Source organism: Pteropus medius, unplaced genomic scaffold (genome assembly GCF_902729225.1).
Source record: "Pteropus medius unplaced genomic scaffold, Ma_sr-lr_union100, whole genome shotgun sequence".
In the NCBI taxonomy this organism is placed as follows: Eukaryota; Metazoa; Chordata; class Mammalia; order Chiroptera; family Pteropodidae; genus Pteropus; species Pteropus medius.
Genome location: NW_024346150.1, coordinates 4,307,429 through 4,328,622, shown reverse-complemented (window position 1 = coordinate 4,328,622; position 21,194 = coordinate 4,307,429). Strand labels below are relative to the sequence as shown.

Here is a 21,194-nt window from a genome sequence, read left to right as displayed (position 1 = left end):
CTTGTCTGGAGCTCCCCTGTACCCGTGAAAAGGAGCACAGCCTCTGCTGATGTCAGAATGCCACCTGCTGTTGTAGGAACCTTGGCACTGCTTCAGTTTGGAAATTTCAAGAGGGGTGGGGTGGAGGCTTTCAATTCAGGTCCGCCTACTTCATTAATCCTTCCCATTTCCCAATGATTGCCAGCCCATGTTTGCTCAGGGAAGAAAAGTCTTATACTGCACAAAACAGAAAGGACACTTTCTTTACAGCCACAAGTGAAATAATCTATTCCTCGTGGGTGGTGTTGGGGACTAGGAGTGCTGGGGGTGGCAGGGAACATTAGGCCTGGCTGTAATCAAGTGACCACTGTGCTGTACCGAGTACATGCTTGGTACTTATGGTGGTGGTCTTGGTTTATTTTCAGAACGTGGGAAAACTGAGCTGCGAGAAAGTTAACAATTTGCTCAGCGTCATTTGGCTAATAAAGGCACAATGAACAGACAAATTCAGTCCTAGTAGCTTCCAAAGTCTTTTCACTTCATCCCTATAGGCAGACAGGATTGCTTTTAAAAAATCCAACTCCTAGAAATGCAAATATGTGGCAGATATGAAAGGTGATCAACAGCTCACTTAATAAAAGCATTCATTGCTTTATGAAGTTATTATCTACAGGAGTCTTCCAAAATATCAGTTTCCCCTAGTACATTTAGAATAACTTATTATGTATCTCTTGATTATGATAATTGTGTGGCCTATGTGGAAATGTGAAAAATGTTTATGATAAGTGAAAAACTAGAATTAATAAAGTGAAAACGCCATACAGTGGACAAAAGAAGGAAGTAAATTATCAAATATTGCTAGTGGCTATTTCTGGGTTGTAGTTTTGGTATATTTTTCCCTATTATCGTTATGAGTTTTATAGAAAGTCTGAGGTGGATTGTTATCATATATAGCCATACTAATACAGGCACAATAATGTCACTACTGCATGCACACGCTGCACACATATCATCATCATCATCATCATCATCATCATACATTCTGGGAAGGAAGAGCTTGCTGAAACCACTGCCCGGGCTCAAATTCTGGCTCTATCACTTACTATACCAAACTATAGCTCAAGAGCTAAGACCAGCCTGCTAACTGTTTTATACAACCTGAGAATTAAGAATGGGTTTTAGATTTTTAAATGGTTGAAAAAAATCAAAAAGACAAATATTTCATAACACTTGCAAACTATGTGAAATCCAAGTTTTAGTGCCAATAAATCAAATTCGTCAGAACACAAATACACCCATTCATTTTATTGTCTTTGGTCGTTATTGCTCCACAAAGGCAGAGATTGTATGGCTCAAAGGTTAAAATGTTCACTTCCTGGTTCTTTACAGAAATTCTGTGCTGATCCCTGACTTACTAGCCGTGTGAATCTGGACAAGTTACTGTGTTCTTTGGGCTTCTGATTCTTCATCTACAAAATGGGAATAATAATAATACCCATTTTACATTATTATCGAGATGACAAAATGTGTTAATATACTTAAAAACACATGGAGTAATGTCTGGAATATAGTAAATTTGTTGTTATAAAAATTATCTTTAAATGTTAAAAAAAAAAAGCACAATGATCTCTAAACAGTGATTTGCCTGTGTTTTAGGTACATCTTTCTACCTGAAGCCAGATACGTCTAGGGTCAAGCAACTGTTACGTTTCATTTGCATAGGAAAGCATAGCAGCTCCCCACTGGACTGGGGGTCAGGCCAGTCTCTCCCCAAATCCCCACCACATTTTCATTGTAGGAAAAAATGACCCCTTCTTCTCACTTACTTTGTGTTCCTGGACCCCTATTCCAAATCCTTCCCATTTATCAACGCCATCCACGCTTCCTTCATGCTTTAGCTCTTTATTGATTTTTTTAAATTGATTTTCTGATGAACGGAGACTTGGGATTTTTTATCAGTTCTTTCCCCATAATTGCGATATACCACAATAAGCAGTTAACATGTTACTAAACGCAAAAAGTCTGACAAAAAATGATCAAGAGAGGTGCAGACAAATAGAAGGCAGATAATGTGCAAAAATTACATGGTAAAGTTGTTGGAGCAAAGAAGTTGTAGCAACCAGATAGTATAACCTTCGTGAACTCAAGACTCAACCTAGTTTAAGGGTATAGAGGAAACTTACTCTCAAGAGGAAAAGAAATAACTTCATTCTGCCATTTATTGTTATCATTGCAGAAACTTGACTCAAATGCCTAACATTCTTAAAAATAGTGTTATATGAATCTTTTAAAATGCAACAAACCAATGTTTTTTCCTGCCCCTCAGCTATAGACCGTAAGCTTGAAAAGAGTACATCATTGTGCAAGCGAGAACACTGTATGGTGTTGATTGAAAGACATAGTGATCTGCCCCTTCCATTCTCCAGCTATACCTCCTGAAAGGAAAAATTGAGACCTAATTAAAGTAAATTGCACATACGACTGTGATACTAAAATGCAAACGTGATGGTTATATACAGAGAAGTTTTAACTTTAAAAATGTTGGCTTTCTGAAGCCCATAGTAACAAGCTTTTAGAACTAATGAAAATTCAGACTTTCTTTGCGGCATAAGAATTAACTTGATTTATGAGGCTATCTCTTAAAATGATGATACCTTGGTAGAAGCAATAGCTCATTTTGCCTAATTTGGAAATAGAAATTGTGATCAGAAAATGAGGTGGAAGACCCTTTGAACTTTACAAGACTATATTTTAAATCATTCCATAGTCATGCAGAATCATTATTTATAAAGAACAGCTTGTGCCAATGCCCAAGAAATGGTCTCTTAACTCCTTTGAGTCTGAGTTATTTTCATTGCTGTGTCCCTCAAACTCAGTTTTAAACATTGAAGCCATTACGTGGCACCCAAACTACTGAGCTTTTTTTATTAAATGATTTCTACATCCTATCCATTCCCCAAGCATTGGCTTATAAAGACTGAGAACCCATGGGCTGTACATGTTCAAGCTCATTAAAGAAAAACAAAACAAAAACAAAAGCCCCCCAACCCTTCCAAATTTATTAAAAATATAAAAGTAAAAAAAAAATTAAATACTTAGCAATAGGTCTTGCCTTGTGCATGTACTTCTATATTAAGGTCACTCTTTCTTTTGGTGATGTGTTCCCATGTTGAGAATGATGTATACGTTATAACATGATTTTTATCCACTCCTCACTGTCCTCACTGTATTACAGATTAACGTTTGTTTGTTTATCTTGAAGTAGTTTAATAAACTTCTCTTTCTTTTGGTGACGTGTTCCCATGTTGAGAATGATGTATATGTTGTAACATGATTTTTATCTACTCCTCACTGTCCTTACTGTATTACAGATTAACGTTTGTTTGTTTATCTTGAAGTAGTCTAATAAACTAAAAATGTAATCTTGGATGATTTACAAAGCTTAATCTAATTAGCCCACTCCAATTATTCAGATTATCTGAGTGAAAAAAAACCCAAACAATAAAAATGTGTATTTGAAATAGAAAATACTTTGAGATTTGTTTTTCCAACAATATCATTTTTGTGGTTAGAGTTTGTTTTTCAACACTTTCACAATATAGCAGGTGCTAGGAAAGGCCAGCCTGAGCACTTATGGCAGCCAAAGACTAGCCATAGAATCTGTTGCTTGGGTAACTGTGGTTAAAGATTGTTTGGCTGTCTGTATTATTTTAGTTAGAATCCTGGGAAGGATGATCTTGGTGCAAAGAGAGACCAGCAAAGAAACAGAAGAGAACTAGCATCTGTTGAGCACTACCATGTGCCTGTTAGATACTTACGTTGTTTCCATTTCATCTTCACTACAGCTCTGCAAATGAAGTATTAATTTCCCCATTTCACAGATGAAAAACCTGAGGCTCAGGAAGATAAAGTAACTTTTCCAAGAACACAACTAGCAGGTGGCAAAACTATAATCTGAGCCATGTCTTTGAAACCTAGTCTTGTCAAGAGCTAAATTCTGAAAAGAAATAAAGCCCAGAGGAAGTGCAAGTGAGTTAGTACCCAACAGTGCTTATTCTGTTAGCCAGGAAAGCAAACCACATGCAAGGTAAATGCAAAAAGGTTAATAAAGTGGAAGAACAATGAGATTGTCAGGACAAGGGAGTTTAGTCCATCTGTGTACTTTGAAATTTTCAAAACAATTGCCAGTACTTAGTTCAGGTGGTTCTAAGAAGGTCCGAGTACTGGCCTGCCATACTGATTCCATAGGAAATGAAGCCTTATACCTGCAAGTGACAGGAGGGCAGGGACTGTACCCATCCTAGCCTCTGCTTTCTCCTCCGTGCTTAGCATAGTGCTTGGAACAGAGTAGGTCCAAGGCTGGGTAGCTTGTCCATTGACCAAAGGAAGAAAATGGAGATCCCTACATTCCCATGTATCCCAGGAATATGGATGAGTTGCACAATAAGGTGTTTGGGAGGCCAGTTCACAGTGGCCACGACGATCCAAGAACCATGTCTGGGAGGAGAGTGAAGTAGACAAAGAGCCCAGGGTGCAAATTTGAAGGGAGCACCCATTCTCAGGTGCTGACTGACCCTGAACTTGCATGACAATGAGAATGAGGGCTTCCTTAAATTTACTCCCTAGACACCTTGCCCAGCTCACTCTACTCCTAGCCCTGCTGTGAATAATCTATGGGGTTGTTTCGGATGAGTGTAATGTAGCAGTTAGGAGTGCATGCTCTGGACTCAGCCCAGCTTCCAGTCCAGGCTTTGCTTTTCAGTAACACTAACAAGCTGGAACCTCAGGCAAGGTACTTATCGATAATATCTCTAAACATGTTGTTACATGCAAAATCAGGTTAATGGTTGCACCTATTTTACAATGGGCCTGCTGCGAGGGTTAAATGAGGTACAGTATGAAATGTCATCTGGCACTATACACTCCAGATTCCAGAGGAAACCTTCCAGCAGCTGCCCCAAAAGGCAACTCAGAGTGACTCCTAGGGCTCAGTACGTGTCTAGAAGTATGTTACTGTTACAGCTAGTCAGATAAGGTTAGCAAACAAAGGGAAGAAAAAAAACATCGATTTGGGCCTCGGTTAATTATGGTAGACAACGTAATACTTATGAATAAATATTTTCCAAGAAGCCCATTCTTGAGTCTGAGAAAATGAGATTTCCAGAGGTAAAAATCTTCCCCTTTACTTTGTCAGTATCTGTCTACAATGGTCAGAAAAAGGACTACTATGTGAGTGGACTAGAGAAAACAGTTTTCATGCTGGGTTGGGTCTGTGTATAAATTTTGCCCAGTCTTTACACGTAACAGGGATGAACAATAATAGTGCCGCCTGTGTTCTGGTGTGATCAGGTGAGCTAATCTTGCATGATTTAAAGGTCCATGGACCCAGCCCAAGATCTGAACACTTTACGCATCTATTGTTTCCTAAGCACCACAGTGCTGGTCATTCAGTTATGGGAAACTATGTCCCTTTTCATGGATGAGAAAACGGGGCATGGTTCACGAGGGAATGGTGGGTGGTTTTGGATGGCCATCCAGGTAAGGCTGCTACTGGAAAAAAATATTGCAATCTCTGGAAAAGAGAATACTCAAATATATTTTGTTCACCTTTTTGTGACCGTCATGGCAAGAATCATGAATGGATGCTAAAACTAGCAGCTAGAAAAATCTGATGAGGATAAGGACACTTAATAGCTCTCAGTGTCTCCCCACAAATTACATCTTAATTGAAGATAAAGAACAACAGAAACTTTATACTGGGAAGACCCCACCTTGACCAAATGGTCACCAAGAATGGGACAAAGTGACATCCATGTGCCTCCTGATATAATGCACTGAGGAGGATACAACATCACTTCTGTGGTATCTCTGTCCAAAATGCTCAACCCGAATCTAACAATGAAGAGGTTAGACCCGAACAAGGGATATTTTACAAAAAAAAACCGGCCTTGAATTTTTCAAAACCGTTAAGCTCATGAAAGACAAAGAAGGCAGAGAGACTATTCCAGATTATAGGACACCAAAGATATATGACAAATTAGTGCAGTACACCATCTGGAAGGAGGTCTATTGTTATAAAAGACAATGTAGGGGCAATTGACCACATTTGAATTTTGGTTGTAGTAATGTCTCAGTGTCAAGTTTCCTCATCTTGATAATTGTACTATGGTCATGTCGGTGAAAAAAATCTGAATCTCTGAAGGTATTAGGAAGATTTTTATTTAGTTCTTGCTGAGGACTATAGCCTGAGAGCAGGGCTTCACGACGCCTTCAAACAGTGCTCTAATTTCAGAAAAATGAGGGCACTTACAACAAGCAGTGGATCAAGCTGGAAGGATATGTGTGCCTCTGAAATTTCAATTAGAATACATACATTTCAACGATTAAGTTTTACATCGAAAGGACAGACTGTGCAGGAAAGAGAGGTTGAGTTCTAGTGCCCCCTGGGGTCAGGGGTTTGGAAATAATGAAACTGCTGTGAAATACCTAGAGGCGAATTTTTAACAGGATGTAGAAAGAACAGGCACTGATTTCTATAGTCATTGTTCTTTAGTGTTGAAACTGTAAAAGATATACATGATGGGGTTTTGTGCCTTATTAAGAAATGTTAGGAAAGCGTGCTGTTTTCTCTTGGTTGTGATTGAGTCAGAAAAGCCAAAACATCTTTTCTCAGTTATGTAAGAGAATATCCTTAGTTAGACGTTGGAGAATTTAGGAATAAAGGGGTATGATGTCTGCAATTTATTCCCAAATGGCTCATAAAAAAAGCAACATGAAAATGTGTATGAGTGTGAGAGAAAATAAAAAAGGCAAAGAAGGCAACTTGTTAATGATGAATCTGATTAAATTATGGGACTATTCTTGCAACTTTTCTGTAAGTTTGAAATTATATAAGTTATAAAAAGAGATGTTTTCTAAATTATTCATATATGCAAATATGTAAATTTAGCCTGTCAGTTATGTATATGGATAGTGAAATGGTTGATTTATATATACATATATTTCCCTTTTACTATTTTTATTTTGCACTATAAAAAAACAACCAACAATCGTGCTTTTTTTCACATTTGTATGAATTTTAGGAAATTACTGCAGTTTCCCCTGGAGAAATAACCTAAAGATTAAAAAGAAGTAGCACCACATTAGGAAATCTGCAAATCCCAGAAGTCAACAGCTTGAAGACAACCCCTACGTGAGAAAAAAGCAAGGGTCACAAGAGACGGACGAGCACATATAAGGACTGCAAGCTGGTGGAACTGGTCATTTCCATTTTCAAGGCCACTGACTCAGAATACATAGCAGAGGCTTCTTTCTCCTGGCCCTCACTAGCACCACCTCAAAGGTAATTTTTAGTCTATGGTCTGAGGAACTCTTCAAATGACACAGAATTGCTTTGAGGAGAGGTGCAATGAAAAAGGTTCGAATATGAAGAAGCATCATGCCAAAGTCCAAGAAAGAACCCATAGTGAAAAGGCAACCCAGAGAAGTCAGCAACTGGCTACTTCAAAGAACTGCCTCCATTGGACCCAAGAGGTCGTCTTGAAAAGATTTCAAGGGGTCAAATCAGCTTACATATAGTGTCCCTACAAACCCTGTAGTGCTACCGAGATTGCCAAAGGTAAAAAAAGTAAGGTAGAAATTGCTTCCTTCAAAATAAATTGGCTTTGTAACTACCTTTGTCTCAGTCTAACTGATGCGGGGCAAATTTTCCAGAGTTGGTAGGGGGACAGCAAGCCCTGCACAGAGAGAAGAAGAGGATCCTTTGGCAGAGATTGAAGAAAGAATTCAACACACACGCCAAAGTTGGAGTCAAAAGGAAAGTTTATTAGAAAAGGGGTAACACTCCACAGACAGAGTGTGGTCTCCTCTCAGAGGCAGAGAGTGAGAGGGACCAAGAGAGATGTGGAAAGACAGTGAGTAGCGGGCAAGGAATCCAGTTTATATATCATTCTTTAGTTCCTGTGAGTTATTGTTTAAAAGAATTTGTTAACTCATTTCCTTTGATACGGACATACAGTGAGGAAGGGGAAGAGTATGTACCATGAAAACGTAAGAATATGTAGAGTGAAAGGCCTGCAGTTCCCAGCCTTTAATCCATAGGTTCCCCATGGTTTGAGCCATAGGGAATGACTCTTGGTTCCTTTTTCCCCTTCACAGGTGTGGAGAATGAGCTGTTAGCAATCCCAGCAGGAATCGTCTTTTGTTCAGAAGGTGTCCTCCTGGCCTGGCTGCAGGGCTGATCAGCACATTGCAGTCTCTGATTGTGACTTGATTAACATTTTAATTCTCTTGCCTCCTCCCTACATTGTAACAACTGCTTTCTCCCTTGTCACTGCAGGTGTTTATTGCCTTATACTTCCCAGTGAAAAGGCTAGTTGAGGTGTCAGGACCGCATAGTCCTAAAAGGGCAGGGGGTCTGAACAAGGGTTGGGGGTCTGGAAATGGAGGAGTTAGACCTCACTGTGCTCCCATAGGCTTGGCCTTCCTTCCCTTGATCCTGAGAACCTACTCCCAAGGTCAGTTTGAAGTTTTTCTGTAAGCCCGTTGATCACTTACTACCCTACTTGGCTAGTATTGCACAGGTATAAAATGTCGACAAGTTTAAAAAAGAAAACTTCAGTTGTTCTTGGGGCCGGGCTGCCTTCCGGTCCCATTTTTTGCAGGATGTAGCCTTGGGCCCTGCGGCTCCTGCTGACTGCGACTGTGGAGTAGGTGAGCACCGGTGTCAGCATGGAGTTAGCGCATGCGCAGTAGAAACCCCTCCCCCCCCTCAGGTCTCTGTGTCTGCAACTGCTATAAATGAAGAGCAGGCTGCCTCCTTGGGAGGAAGGAGGGAGCTTGGGGGTCGATGTGGAAGGCAAGATCTCAGATTCACACTATAGGTGCTGGTCCAAGAAGCCAGAGTTGGGTGAGATCACACTCTTCCTCTGCTCGATGTCATCGAAGGCCTCCTTCAGGTGGAACTGCTTGGTCTTCATGAGGTAAGCCTGCAGATGGTGGGCGAAGGGAGGTCCCAGCTTCCCAGTGGACCGGGAGCTTGCCTCCCCTTCGCTTCTTGAAAGTGGGACCCAATGTCAGCCATGAGGACACATTAGTAGCATAGGCGGGCTGGGCAGGCCTCAGAGGTCCTTACTGAGACATTCAGCTGGGCTGTGATGGACAGGTTGGTGAGAACGTTGCATGTGGACGCATGGTAGGTGCTTTCAGGGGTTGAGAATGGAAGGACTGCAACTGGGCCGCCCTGCCCAGAAGCGGCCTAGAGCTGATGTCCAGCGCCATTTCCCACACTGGCTAACGAGGGCTCTCTCAGATTCAACCTTTTCTTGTGAAGTGGGTTTTACATCCATGTAACACTCAGGATATTCTGAGTAGAAGGTCTCATATCTCCCTTTGAGGAAGTCGATGTTTGGAGCTGGGGCCACCAGACAGAGCCTGGCACCACCCTACATGACTGGTGCCCAACTTGGCCAGGTCATTCACTGACCCATTAGCCCTATTTTACACTTTTTTAAAGTCTTCGAAACTGTATATTTTCCTACATATTCTCCCCCTCCATGTGGTTAAATACAAATTCCATATAAATTTTATTATTTCAGTTCAGAGTTAAGATAAATGTATTAACAAAAACAGCAACAATTCTGTATTGATGTGGGTAAAGGTTTTTGGGATACGTGTTTTCTCTCATATATCCATAAAATGGTGAGATTTGCCATTATTAGGTTATGCTATATGGCTCGGAATGATAGAGATGCCACGTATTTGTCATTGACATTAAATTTAAAGAACTTAAAAGTGTACCCCAAATGTTGTTAAGTTGTCCTTAAAAGTTGCTTTTAGTTTAAAAATAAATGTTTAAACCACATGTTGAGCTCACTTATATTTTCAGCCTCACACATCTCCACCCAGTTATTTCACATACTGGTGGAAGCTTGAGATAGTGTTCAGGCTCTTAAACCAGATGGTAGAACATCTGAAAGTTGTTGTATTATTTGAGCACCTTGGGAAATATTGGTATTTAATTCTGTGCAATCTATTGCACTAGAAACAATTTATGAGCAGAAAAGGACTATATCCTATATATGTAAGGTAATAATTACAGTAAAAAACACACAAAACTGTAAAATTAAGGGCAAAAACCTTAGTTTCTGAGTTTTCTGTTAACTTTAGTTTGTTATTTGCTTTTTTAGCCTTCATTAGCATGATTCGACACTCATCAAAACTAATCATTCCAAGTAACTTCTATTCATTCATTCAATCCAGATTTTAATTACTAAAAGATAAAAAAAAATTCCATTCCCAGCTTCCTCTTCTGTGGATTGCACGTTCTGAGATATTGTTCACTATTGTTCTTTATTAATACAGGAATAAGGCAGAAGGCCTGGCCCTCACCTCATCTTGTTCTAGTTTCTTTCTTGCTTACAAATCTTCAGGTCTTCCATTCTCTGTTCTGGCCTCAGAGCATTTTCTCTTGAACTTGGACTGGCCCCTGGACTGATTGTTTCTTATTGCCGGTTTCCCAGACCACCCAATCCTCTTGCCTGCCTATAGAATATTGTATACTACATAATCCTGCAGGCAACACAGTGTACAGCTCTATAGGGCTCTGAAGGCCTGGATATGGGCTTCTAAATACCAGTCCCCTAAAAGGAAACAGACAGGTACACCTAGGACTTCCTGCTAGAAACAAAGAAGCTTTTAAATCTGACTGAGATGGCTTCGAAAGAAGCCATCTGAAAATGTCTTCAAAAATAGCCAAAGGCGAGGCAATTTTAACATCAAATAGAACAATGTTTATAGCGGACTGAAACACATCAAATCTATGAAAATTCATGTTTCCATAATGATTCTTAAAGAAAACTCTAAAAAAATCCCGTAGTATTTGTTGTTGTCACTTATGGAGGTTTAGTTCCTTACCATGAAAGTTAAGGGGAAAAGTAAGCATTTATATCATCCACTAGGAATTGTATTGCAAGGTAACCAAATAGCACCCGTAGATAAGAAACCTTATACAACCATGCCAGCAGCAAATATAAAAAGAATGATAGGATTTGAAAAGCATGATTTGACCAAACATGATCAGTTGGTATTAAATTATTGGGTGGACAGTTGGTGGGGTGCTGGACATTGTGTGGAACGAAAGTTGTCAGCTTGGATAATGATTGCTATTATAAAACATGGGGCTTGGGTCCACAGCCTGTAAAATGGGTATATTCACTTGTCTCCATTCAAGACTGTTTTGAGTCAGGGAAATGCCAAAGCTGCTTAAGAGCTTGGGTGCAAAGTGTGCAGTAAGTATGTGCAATATGTGGCACTCTACACAGCAGGTTGAGGTTTTCCCTATAATTCTCCTTGTGCTGTTAGTCACAAAGTGAGTATGAATTCAGGAATTCTTATTCTCAGCCCTGCCTCTCTCTTTTCCTCTAAATGGGCTTGGCTGAGCGCAAAGGAGCCTATCAATGCTGAGAACCTCAAGTCCTCAGGAGTGGGGTGGGAAAAGGATCAGGGAGTGGAGACTATGCTTAGCACAAATCTTGGCAAGAGGTGGGGCAGGGCATACCCCAGGCAGAATTGCCTGGTGAAAAGTGTTGTCCCGCTCAGTGAACCATGGTGGAGCCCCAAACAGCTCAGGAGCCTCAGAAGTGGAACCAGACAGCCTGACCCAGGCTGTCTGCCTTGACGGCTTGGGCTTTTGTCATTGTTCTCCTGCCTGTCTTTGACATCTCCAGCTTCCAAACAAATATTTGCCGAGAGCCTTTTATGAGCCAGGCACTAGTCTAAACACTGGGAAGTCATCAGTAAACAAAGATCCCTGACTTGATCTATGGGACTTGGAAAAAGCTGAAGATCAAGCCAAAAATTTTGCCTTGAGCTGCTGGATGGAGTCGCTTTCTCCTGAGATGGGTGGGGGTGGGAGGTGGGATGGTGGTGGTGGGGGGATGGGATGAGGGGTAGGGGTTGCAGTTTATAGTGGGCAGTCTTGGGGACAGAGACAGAAGTGTCCAGCTCTTTAAACTTCTATGGAAGCACTTCTTGCTTCTCCCCTGTCCCTCCAGAATATTCTTCCACACAACCTGGCCTCAGTGTTAAAACTTATTCTCTAGATGGACCCCTATCAGTCCTTGCATGTCAGTTCAGGCTTTATTTCAATCCCTGGTTCAAAAATGGTATTTCAAGCATAGTAAACAAGTGCAAGATTTTGGGGGAGAAGGAGATCTGGTGTTCCTGAAACATGCAGGACACAGGTAGCAATCAAGTCACCTTGTAAAAGGGACCCTTTTACCTGAAATTGCCTGTAGCATCAGTACAGATCAGACTGGAAGAATATAAGTTAAAATTGTGACCGTAATTGCCTTTTGGAGCAAGATAGGTTGGTGGCCAAGGGGTCTTTGATGACAGATTGTATGTCTGTGTGTACTATTCTGATTTAAAAAAAAAAAACGTTATAAAACAAATTGAATTGAATGTTAATTGTCAGTTCTGGCTGGTGGAAACATGATTGTTTATTATTTTATTTTTGGGTTTTCTGTGTGCTTGGTATATAGATGATAATGAGATGGTCATGGGTAAGGACGGATTACTTGAGTTCAGTTTCAGCTCTGTCACTTATTACTTGTGTGACTTGCAGTCTTGAGACTTTCTCAAAGCTGTCCTGATGCGTGGAGTGTGCTGTAGACACCCAGGCCTTGAGTGAGAAGTGGAAGGAAGCCCTGAAATGAGGACGCCCAGAGCATGTGCTTGATTCCATCCCAAGAAAGAGCCCTTCCATGTGGTTCTAGGAAGAATTAGTAATTTAAATACAGGAAGCATGACTTCCAAGAAGCAAGACACAGACTTTTTCATACCCTTCCATACAATAAGACTTTTTCTGTTCGTTTTCCTCCCTCCCTCCCTCCCTCCTCCCTCCTTCCCCTCCCTCCTTCCTTCCTTCCTTCCTTCCTAAAATATTTCCTGTTGCCCTCATCATTCATCTTTCAATTCTAACCCTTGCTACTTATGCATGCACTAGGTTAGTCTCACTGCAGTTGTGAATTATTTAAACACATGCATATTTTTAAAGTTGAGGAATAGTTTTTTTCTTTAATTAGTTTATAAGCCAAATGCACTAATGCTATCTTTGCTGAGGGGAAATGATCTTATCTATATATTGTCTCTCACTGAAATGACTCCCCCTACACCGTCTCTAACAAGTTTATTAACTTATCATTTCACATGTAAAATAGGAAAACAACTCGGATTTTAGCTTTTAAAGGAAAAAAAAATTCATGAATCCATATATTATGACCAAGTCATAATTCTTTGTAACTCACATCTCTCTGTATGTACCTTTATTTTTTTTCTCCACCCACTACCCTCTCAGATCTTCTCACTCTTCCTTCAAAGTCTTCTAATCTTAAACTTGACTTTTATTTCTAAAGAGACTTTAACTGTCTAAAGAAATGTGAGTTACTGGTTATTTGTCATTGGTGGAAGCAGTTACAGTGTTCAAGGCACTCAATGCCAATCTGTGAATAATGAATGACCTCGTATCTAATCAGACCCTTACTGAGAAAAGGGGCTGTACCCCTTAAAGCCACATCATCTGCAGGTCACTTTGTTAAGGGTGGAAAATTTTCAAGTGAGCAAACTAGCTAAGTCAGCTACAGGGAAGAAATATCTTTAGATATCAGAAGTTGTCCTACTTGCTTGTGTGTGGTTTAGGAAGTGTACTGTATAAAATATGTAGATGGCCAATGTCTGCTTCTGTAATCCATTTACTTGTTAATTAAGGGTGTTGTTCCGGGCAAAGATATGCTAAAAGCCAACTTCCACTTCTGTAATCTGCTGGCTTGTTCAGGAGACCACCAGGATATGGTCTTGAGCTTTATCAGCTGCCTGCTCTGAAAGCTCGGGGCTGATCTCCTCCAGCCCTGCCTGGTAGAGAGTCGCCGGCCGGCTAATAAAGGCTCATAATTAATCTCAATTGGCTCCGTAGGTCTCAGAATCGTTTGCGCCGTAACAACTTCTCTGTTCCTTGTGTCTGATCAATCTACAGAATCCCCGCCGCTGAGTTCACCAGGGACTCTTCCTTGCAAATCCATAAATCCTGGGCAGTCCTTATGCTGAATCTTGGCCCTCCCTGGCCACAGTTACCTTGCACTTCTGCTACCTTTTCCTCCGTTTGGAGCAGCCAGACAAAACAGATGAATATTTAACAATGCACATTTCATTTCATCCCACATTCCACTTGTAGGAATCTGACTTACAGAAATACCTAAATCCTCAGGGACACATGTGCAAAGACGTTCATTGTGCTTAATAAAAGAAAAACATTAGAACAACTTTTAGGGGAAATGGTGAACTATGATACATTCATATCATGAGAGAATAAGAAGAAGTTAGAAAGAATAAAGCAAGCACATCAGAACTGATGTGAAAGAATTCTGTAAAATACGTAAAAGAAAAAAAAGTAAGTAGCAGAACAATATTTGTGCCGTTATTCTGTATGTGGGTGTGTTTGAGAGAAAACATACATATGAATGTAAATCAAGGTTTAAAACAAGGTGTCCAAATTAAAACATCTTTTAGACTAAGCTGAAAGTTACTGACAGGTATCAGAGCCTAAGGAAAAATGACAGGGCCTCATATTAAAATATTGAATTGGAAAACAATTGAAAGACTAATCTCGTGTTCAATCTCTAAGGGTGAGAAGAAGATAAAGTTCTTGAAGTGAGAAGGGGCCTGGAACCTGCAAGGCCTTTGTGGCTAAAGTGGCAGACAACAAAGCAAAGACCTTGCAGGTGATCCCCTAAGGCATCTGCATTCTATTCTAAAAACTTTGGGAAGGCAGTGGGGGGATTTGAACAAAGGAGAATGGATTTTGGGTAATGGTAATTCAACATAGATATGATGCCTTTAAAGATAATTTGGCGGGCATTTACTGAGATGAGAGTAAGATATTTACTGAGATAAGAGGTAAGGTTAGCAGTTTGGTGAGGTGGGGTGAGCTTGGCAGGGCTTGGCGAGTCCTGGAAATGCTAGAGATTTTCATGGAATTTTGAAGCAGAGAAGTGGAGAAGGAAGTTTGAGTAAGTTGGGATGTGGCCCTCGGAAGCCAAGCTGTAGATAGAAATGTGGATTGACAGCAAGTGTACATGTAGGGTAAACATGAGAAAATGGTCCAGGATTAATCCCAAGAGCTCATTTCTTATGAGGACTAAATAAGATCACGTATTTTAAATGTTAGTTTCCTCCCCTTCAAGAAACACTTGTTACATGAGCTGATTGTCAACACTTAACGCCCAAACAGACTGACCTTTAAGGATAAACATGCAAATTGGGTCACAGGGCTATTTCAGGATATCAGCCATCACCCATTTGGTGAGTTACCCAAAGGAAAGCATTTCAGAAGGAAAGCCTGTTCTCTGTACTCACGTGGGAGCCTCAGGTAGTCTCTAAACTCACTGATGCCTCACCTCTGGGTGTGATGGAGGGCCAGGCACCAGGCTTGCTCACCAGCCCACCGGGGAGAATGCCTTATACCCCTTGAGAACGCCTTATGAGCCCCTGCCATCTGGGCCTAGATAAATCTGTTTGAAAAGATCTGTTGTTTCCATCCTTTACTCTGCCCCACCCTGATCTGTCTTACCCTATGGTAGACCTCAAAAGAATAGACATTATGAACTTATTAATTTTCAACTCTGGAAAAAACATTAATCTCTAGTAATTACTAAGGGAAATTTCTGATTTGGATATTTGCTGAAGGGGTACATCCCAGCTATTCCAATTCTATTATGCCCCTTCAATTATTACTATGGACCAAAAAAAAAAAAAAGGTTTCTGTGGAAAGTAACCTCATAGAGTGATCTGATCATAAATTCCTAACTGGACAGGTCTTGACAGGTAGTCATGCCACAGACCTGTTAGTGAAAGGTTTTAAGCCAGCCTCGTCCATTGTTCTTGTGCATCTAGGTTAACACACCTTTGAAAAACCAGAAGCGATAGCCCTGCAAGGGGGTATTAACCCTCAAGAGAGCACGTAATCCTATTAACTATCCTGTAATCCAATCCTCACCCAGCCCTCTCCAGTCTTCCTTAGGTTCCTTCCTTAATTTCAAATGCATAAAAGAAGCTGTAAAACTGTTATTCTAGGGAGTATTTGAGATCTTGCTCTCTAGTATGTGTCAGTTTGGCTCAAATAAACTCATAAAAATTCTTTCCAGGTTTGGATGTTTCTTACGTTGACAGAATCAATTTGCCCTTTCCGAAGGAGATCTGACTTATTAGTAATTCATTTTTGTGTTACCATAGCTTATTGACTAGAGAATTTCAGATGCTTTCCTCCAAGATGAGTGAAAGTGGCATACACTAACTAGGTCCCAGAATTTGAGCTTTAACAAGTGGAAGGAGATTTGAGATGACTGGGAGAGGGGCAAGTGTGGAACCCCAGAGCTGTTTCTGTATTGTTGATGTTGAGATGCCTCCTGGATGCCCACCTGGAGGGGTTAAGGAGGCAACTGAAGATAGAAATTTAGGACTTATCATTTAAATCAAGTGTGATTTACTTTTTTTATGCTATGGACCCCTTCTGCAGTCTGATGAAGCCACCTGATCCTCTTCTCAGAATGATGTTTTTAAATGCCTAAAATAAAATACACAAGATTATAATATAATTAAAATATAATTAATTATTAAAATATTAAAATATAATTAAGCTTTAAAAATCGTGATACAATAATATAATATGCTCAGATATTAATAACATTAGAAACAGATCTAATAGGTAGAACTGTTAAATAAATGACCTGTTAAATTAGTGACCATAATTTCAAAGTAATTATAAAAAATATCTTTAGATATCTGGAACAACTAATGTAATATGGAGATGTTTGTGATTTCTATTAGTGACAAAGCCATAGGCACTGCAATACTACTACACTTAAATCCCTTTATTCAAGAATGAAATATTACATTTCAGTTAGAGATTAGTGAAAATAAATAGATAATCTCTTACCCTCCAAGTTCGTGGAGCCCCTGAGTGGTATTTAAAGCCACAGACACAATGAAATAATCTAGTATATAGATGGAGAAGGACAAGGGTTCCTAGGACTAATGTCTGGTATATTCTGACATTAAGAGTTGAGCAAAGGAGGAGGAGCTTAGGAGACACTGAGAAGGTTCAGGCAATGTGTAGAAGAGGACCCAGAATTGTGTAGCATTAAGAAGCCAAGAGAAGAAAACATCTTTGGGGGAGGACCCAAGGGTCTGCATTGTTTATAATCTCTCCAGAGATTTACTATATACATTGTTCTGGGTTCCTCTACACTGGGCCATCCCCATTGTTTATTCATTTCTTCATTCATTTGGCATCCACATAGAAGTGATGTCATACAGTCTTTCCCTGAACGTAAACATAATGCCTTTGAGGTTCGTCCATGTTGCCACAAAAGGCAGGATTTCCTTCTTTTTTTATGGCTGAATAACACTCTACTATATAAATATCTAATTGATACGTTATACACCTGAAACTAATATACTGTTGTGTGTCAACTATAATTGGAAAATTAAAATAAATTTTAAAATATTCTCTCTGACCCCAACACCACCCTATTTCTCTATTTCAACCCAATTTCTCTGCTCCTTTCACAACTCAACTTCTTAAAAAATATTTTTGTCTCGTATCGCTCTGCCTCCTGACTCCCCTCATTCTCCTCCTTCTCCTATGCCAAATACCCCGTTTCTCTGAAGCTGCTCTTCTCAAAATCCTCATGACTTTCATGTATGACTTCTCTGTATCTCTTCTCTATGTCTCAACCTCCACTTCATTTTTTCAAAGCATTTTATTTTGGCTTCTCTGACTCATCACTCTCCTACCTCACAGCTATTTCTCAGTCACCTATACCCTATATAAATAATAATTCTTCAACTTTGGGCTGCATCAGAATTGTGTAAGTATTGTGTTAACAACAACAACAACAAAAAGATGACTGGCCTCACTCCAGACACTCTGAGTCAGAATGGGAGTGTGGGGTACCCATGTTCCACTATATTTTAAATAAGTGGCACAAGTTATTTTGACACAGACTGAAGTTTGAAACCTAGCACCATCCAGGATTTTTAATATTACTTTTTCATAGATTAATTATAATAAAATCAACAAAGTACTACTTTCAGAGTTTGCATATTATGATAATCCCATTTCTAAAATGTCACAATGGAATGTTATGATAATCTCATTTTTAAAATGAGACTATTTCTTTGATTTCAGCTGAGTTTTCAAGGACACGGGAAAGTACGCATTGTAAAAAAAAAAATCATAAAGATAAATTCCCTTGTTTCCATCATATGCCTAAAAATAGAAGCAGCAGCAACACTGCATCTGGGGGTAGAAGACTGAAGTTCAAGTCCATTCTACGGATGTGATTTGCCAGTCCTGAATAAGTCATTTAAGCTTTTTAGACCTCAGCTTTGTCTCATTCACAGTATGAGGACTGTCATAATCTTTGTCTAGACATGATTTATTGTTCTCTTGGCCTCTGTCCCTCCCTGCCTTAAAATGACTTGTTTCAAAGTTCCAGAGTGACTGCTGTAAATGTACCTATTCATCAATTTCTATTCCTGGAGGAGTCAGAATCTTTATCTAAGACACTGTTTTGATAGCTGTGCTTGTCTGACATAACTATTTGAATATACTGAAAGATGGATTTGATGAAAGATGAGTTGCTAGACCATAGTTTTATTGCTTTGAGGCGTAGACTTTTTGCAAGCCTAGATAATAAAAAATGGATAAAATGTGAACTGAAAAAAAAAATAAATATGAGAGAAAAGCAAGATTTAGGTTCATTTCTAAGTAAAAAGCCTGACAAATTTCAAAAAAATGTCTGTGCTTATCTCCTTTTGTTCAATTTGTGTGTGTGTGTGTGTGTGTGTGTGTGTGTGTGTGTGTGTGTGTGTGAGAAACATCTCTGCAGGATTCTGATTATGCATGGGATAAGACTGAATGGAAACAGGTACATAAATAGTCAACCTGTTTCTAAAAACGGGAAGAAAACTGCCCTGGACAGATCTGGTTGGAGTGGTTTTTTTTCCTTCCTCTCAATTTATAAAACAAATATTTCTTAGCAAGCTGCCGAAACACAGTTCATACAACTTGTTTTGGCACCCTGATGAAGTCCCAGATCTCTCCTTTTTTACGATCTGACTACTACCTTCTATAAAGAGTTTACTCAAGACAGATATGATAATATGCTAGGGCTGCGTTGTTCAATGTGGTTTCCTTTAGCTAGATTTAAACTTAATTAAAATGAAATAAAATTTAAAATTCAGTTCCTATGGCACCTTAACAACTTTTCAAGGGTCAATAAAGCACACGCGGCTTGTGGCTACTATGTTGGACCTGTGCAGGTATAGAACATTATCATTGCAGAAAGTTCTATTGAACAGCAGTGCTTGAGAGTAATTTTGCTCCCTGGGGAATATTTGGTAATATCTGGAGATGTTATTGGTTGTCAAAAGAAAGAGTTAGGTGCTATTGGCATTTAGTGGTTAGAGGACATCTGATAGCACACAGGACAGTCCCCCACAAAGAAGAATTATCTGGGCCAAAATATCAATAGTGCCTAAGTCAAGAAAGTGTGTTCTAGACGTAGGATTCTGTTAGAATGATGGTTGGTATTAGAGCGCGCTCTGAGTCTGTGATGGTCTATAGGGCCACTTAGGATTGAACCCAGGCCATCATTCCTAAGACTTCAGGAAACAGATCTTACTGGATTCTTTCATTCTGCTTGTGCAATGGTTGGTTGGGTAGAGTCTCTGAAATATTTGAATCCACATACCATGAGAACTATAAATTTTCTTAAATAAGAGCTCATTGTCACAGCTCCTATGCTGATTAACAAGCCTAAGCATTTTACCAGTGAAAACCCATTTGTGATATTCGTTATTCTATTCCACAATCAAGAAGGTTTGTGGAATGGAATAATGAATATCACAAATGGGTTTTCACTGATTGTGTTGATTGTGTTCAGGATAGCCAAGAGATCTCTGGAGTAGAGCCTTTCTGATAAAAGGTGGCTGACTACTTGCCCCTGATCTCTGCTAACATGCCTCAACCTTGGCTGCCTAAGTAAAAGTGTTTTTAACGTGACTTCATGTTGATCTCTTATGCTTCACTCTCACCTTGGAAAAAACAAGCCAGAACTTAGCTTTTGCAAACTCTACCTTCTTAAATCATAATTATTTTGCAGAGTATTGAAACATTAGCATAACACACACACACCACCCAAACAGGTGTGGTCTTCACCTTTCTGGTACTTCTTTTCTTTCTATGATCCCACAACCCAGTGCCCCAGTTCTTCAAGCACTCAAAAGCGTCCTGCCTGTGTGATTAATTGTTGCCTATAATGAGTTCTGTGCCTTATTTAACTGGATCAAAAGCTAATTATGTGTAAATTACATTCTCTCCACCTCCTCTGCAGCTTCCTGCAGATCTCATGGCCTATAGACTGGCTTCGGACCTACTGGCTCTACCAAAAAGAGATGTATGATACCCTTGACTTTGGGACCTTTTTTCCTTTGCCTGTCAAGCGAAAGTGTGGGTCTGATGATCCTTTAGTTCCCTTTTAGCTGCAGCTTTCTTCAGCTCTCTACACTATTCACTTAGTAGCAACTTTCCATTGACACTGCACTCGAAGAAGGTCAACTGATTTTGCTGTCTCCTAAAATCACTGCCGTGGATTTTGATACATGCTTTAGTATTTAGAGGTGAAGCCTTGGTGTCCACAATAAGTTTACAAATGAATAATTACAAAAGAAAGAAAAGCAAAGGGAGCAAAATGTTAATTGGTGAATGCAGGTGAAGGGTATTTGGGTTTGCATCGTAGTATTCTTCCAACCTTTATGAAGAATGACTTTTTAAAAAAATAAAAAAAAAAATGAAATGAATTCTAATTGTCAATGTAGTTGTCCAAAGAGATTTTTTTTCCTCTCTAATAAACTCAAACTCAGAAATTTCTCAACTGTCCTAAGAAACATACTCTTTCCTTGCAGAAGCTATTAACATGTGAATGAAAAGCCAGGGAAAAATACCCCTCTATTGGCCTCAAAGAATGTCATGCTCAAACTTTTTGACGTTTTCTTTTAACAAATAAGAATTACAACATTTATCTCCTCCCCTTAGCCTCCAAAACTCGAAGATATGGACATAAGACTTTAAAAATATGGTGAACTATAGTTTTGAA

General features: G+C 39.6%; 1 long non-coding RNA gene and 1 pseudogene across 1 annotated transcript in view; one reads left to right on the top strand and one right to left on the bottom strand.

Moving 5' to 3' along the window:
* The window catches only part of LOC120612948 (uncharacterized), a 10,475-nt gene extending 2,311 nt beyond the window's left edge, over positions 1–8,164 (top strand). The window contains exons 2-3 of the long non-coding RNA XR_005655583.1: positions 7,062–7,512; positions 8,137–8,164. This is a non-coding gene — a long non-coding RNA (uncharacterized LOC120612948). The remainder of the gene's footprint in view (positions 1–7,061; positions 7,513–8,136) is intronic.
* A 370-nt stretch (positions 8,165–8,534) lies between these two features.
* On the bottom strand, positions 8,535–10,418 carry LOC120612971 (dual specificity protein phosphatase 5-like; annotated as a pseudogene).
* Between the last annotated feature and the right edge of the window lie 10,776 nt (positions 10,419–21,194).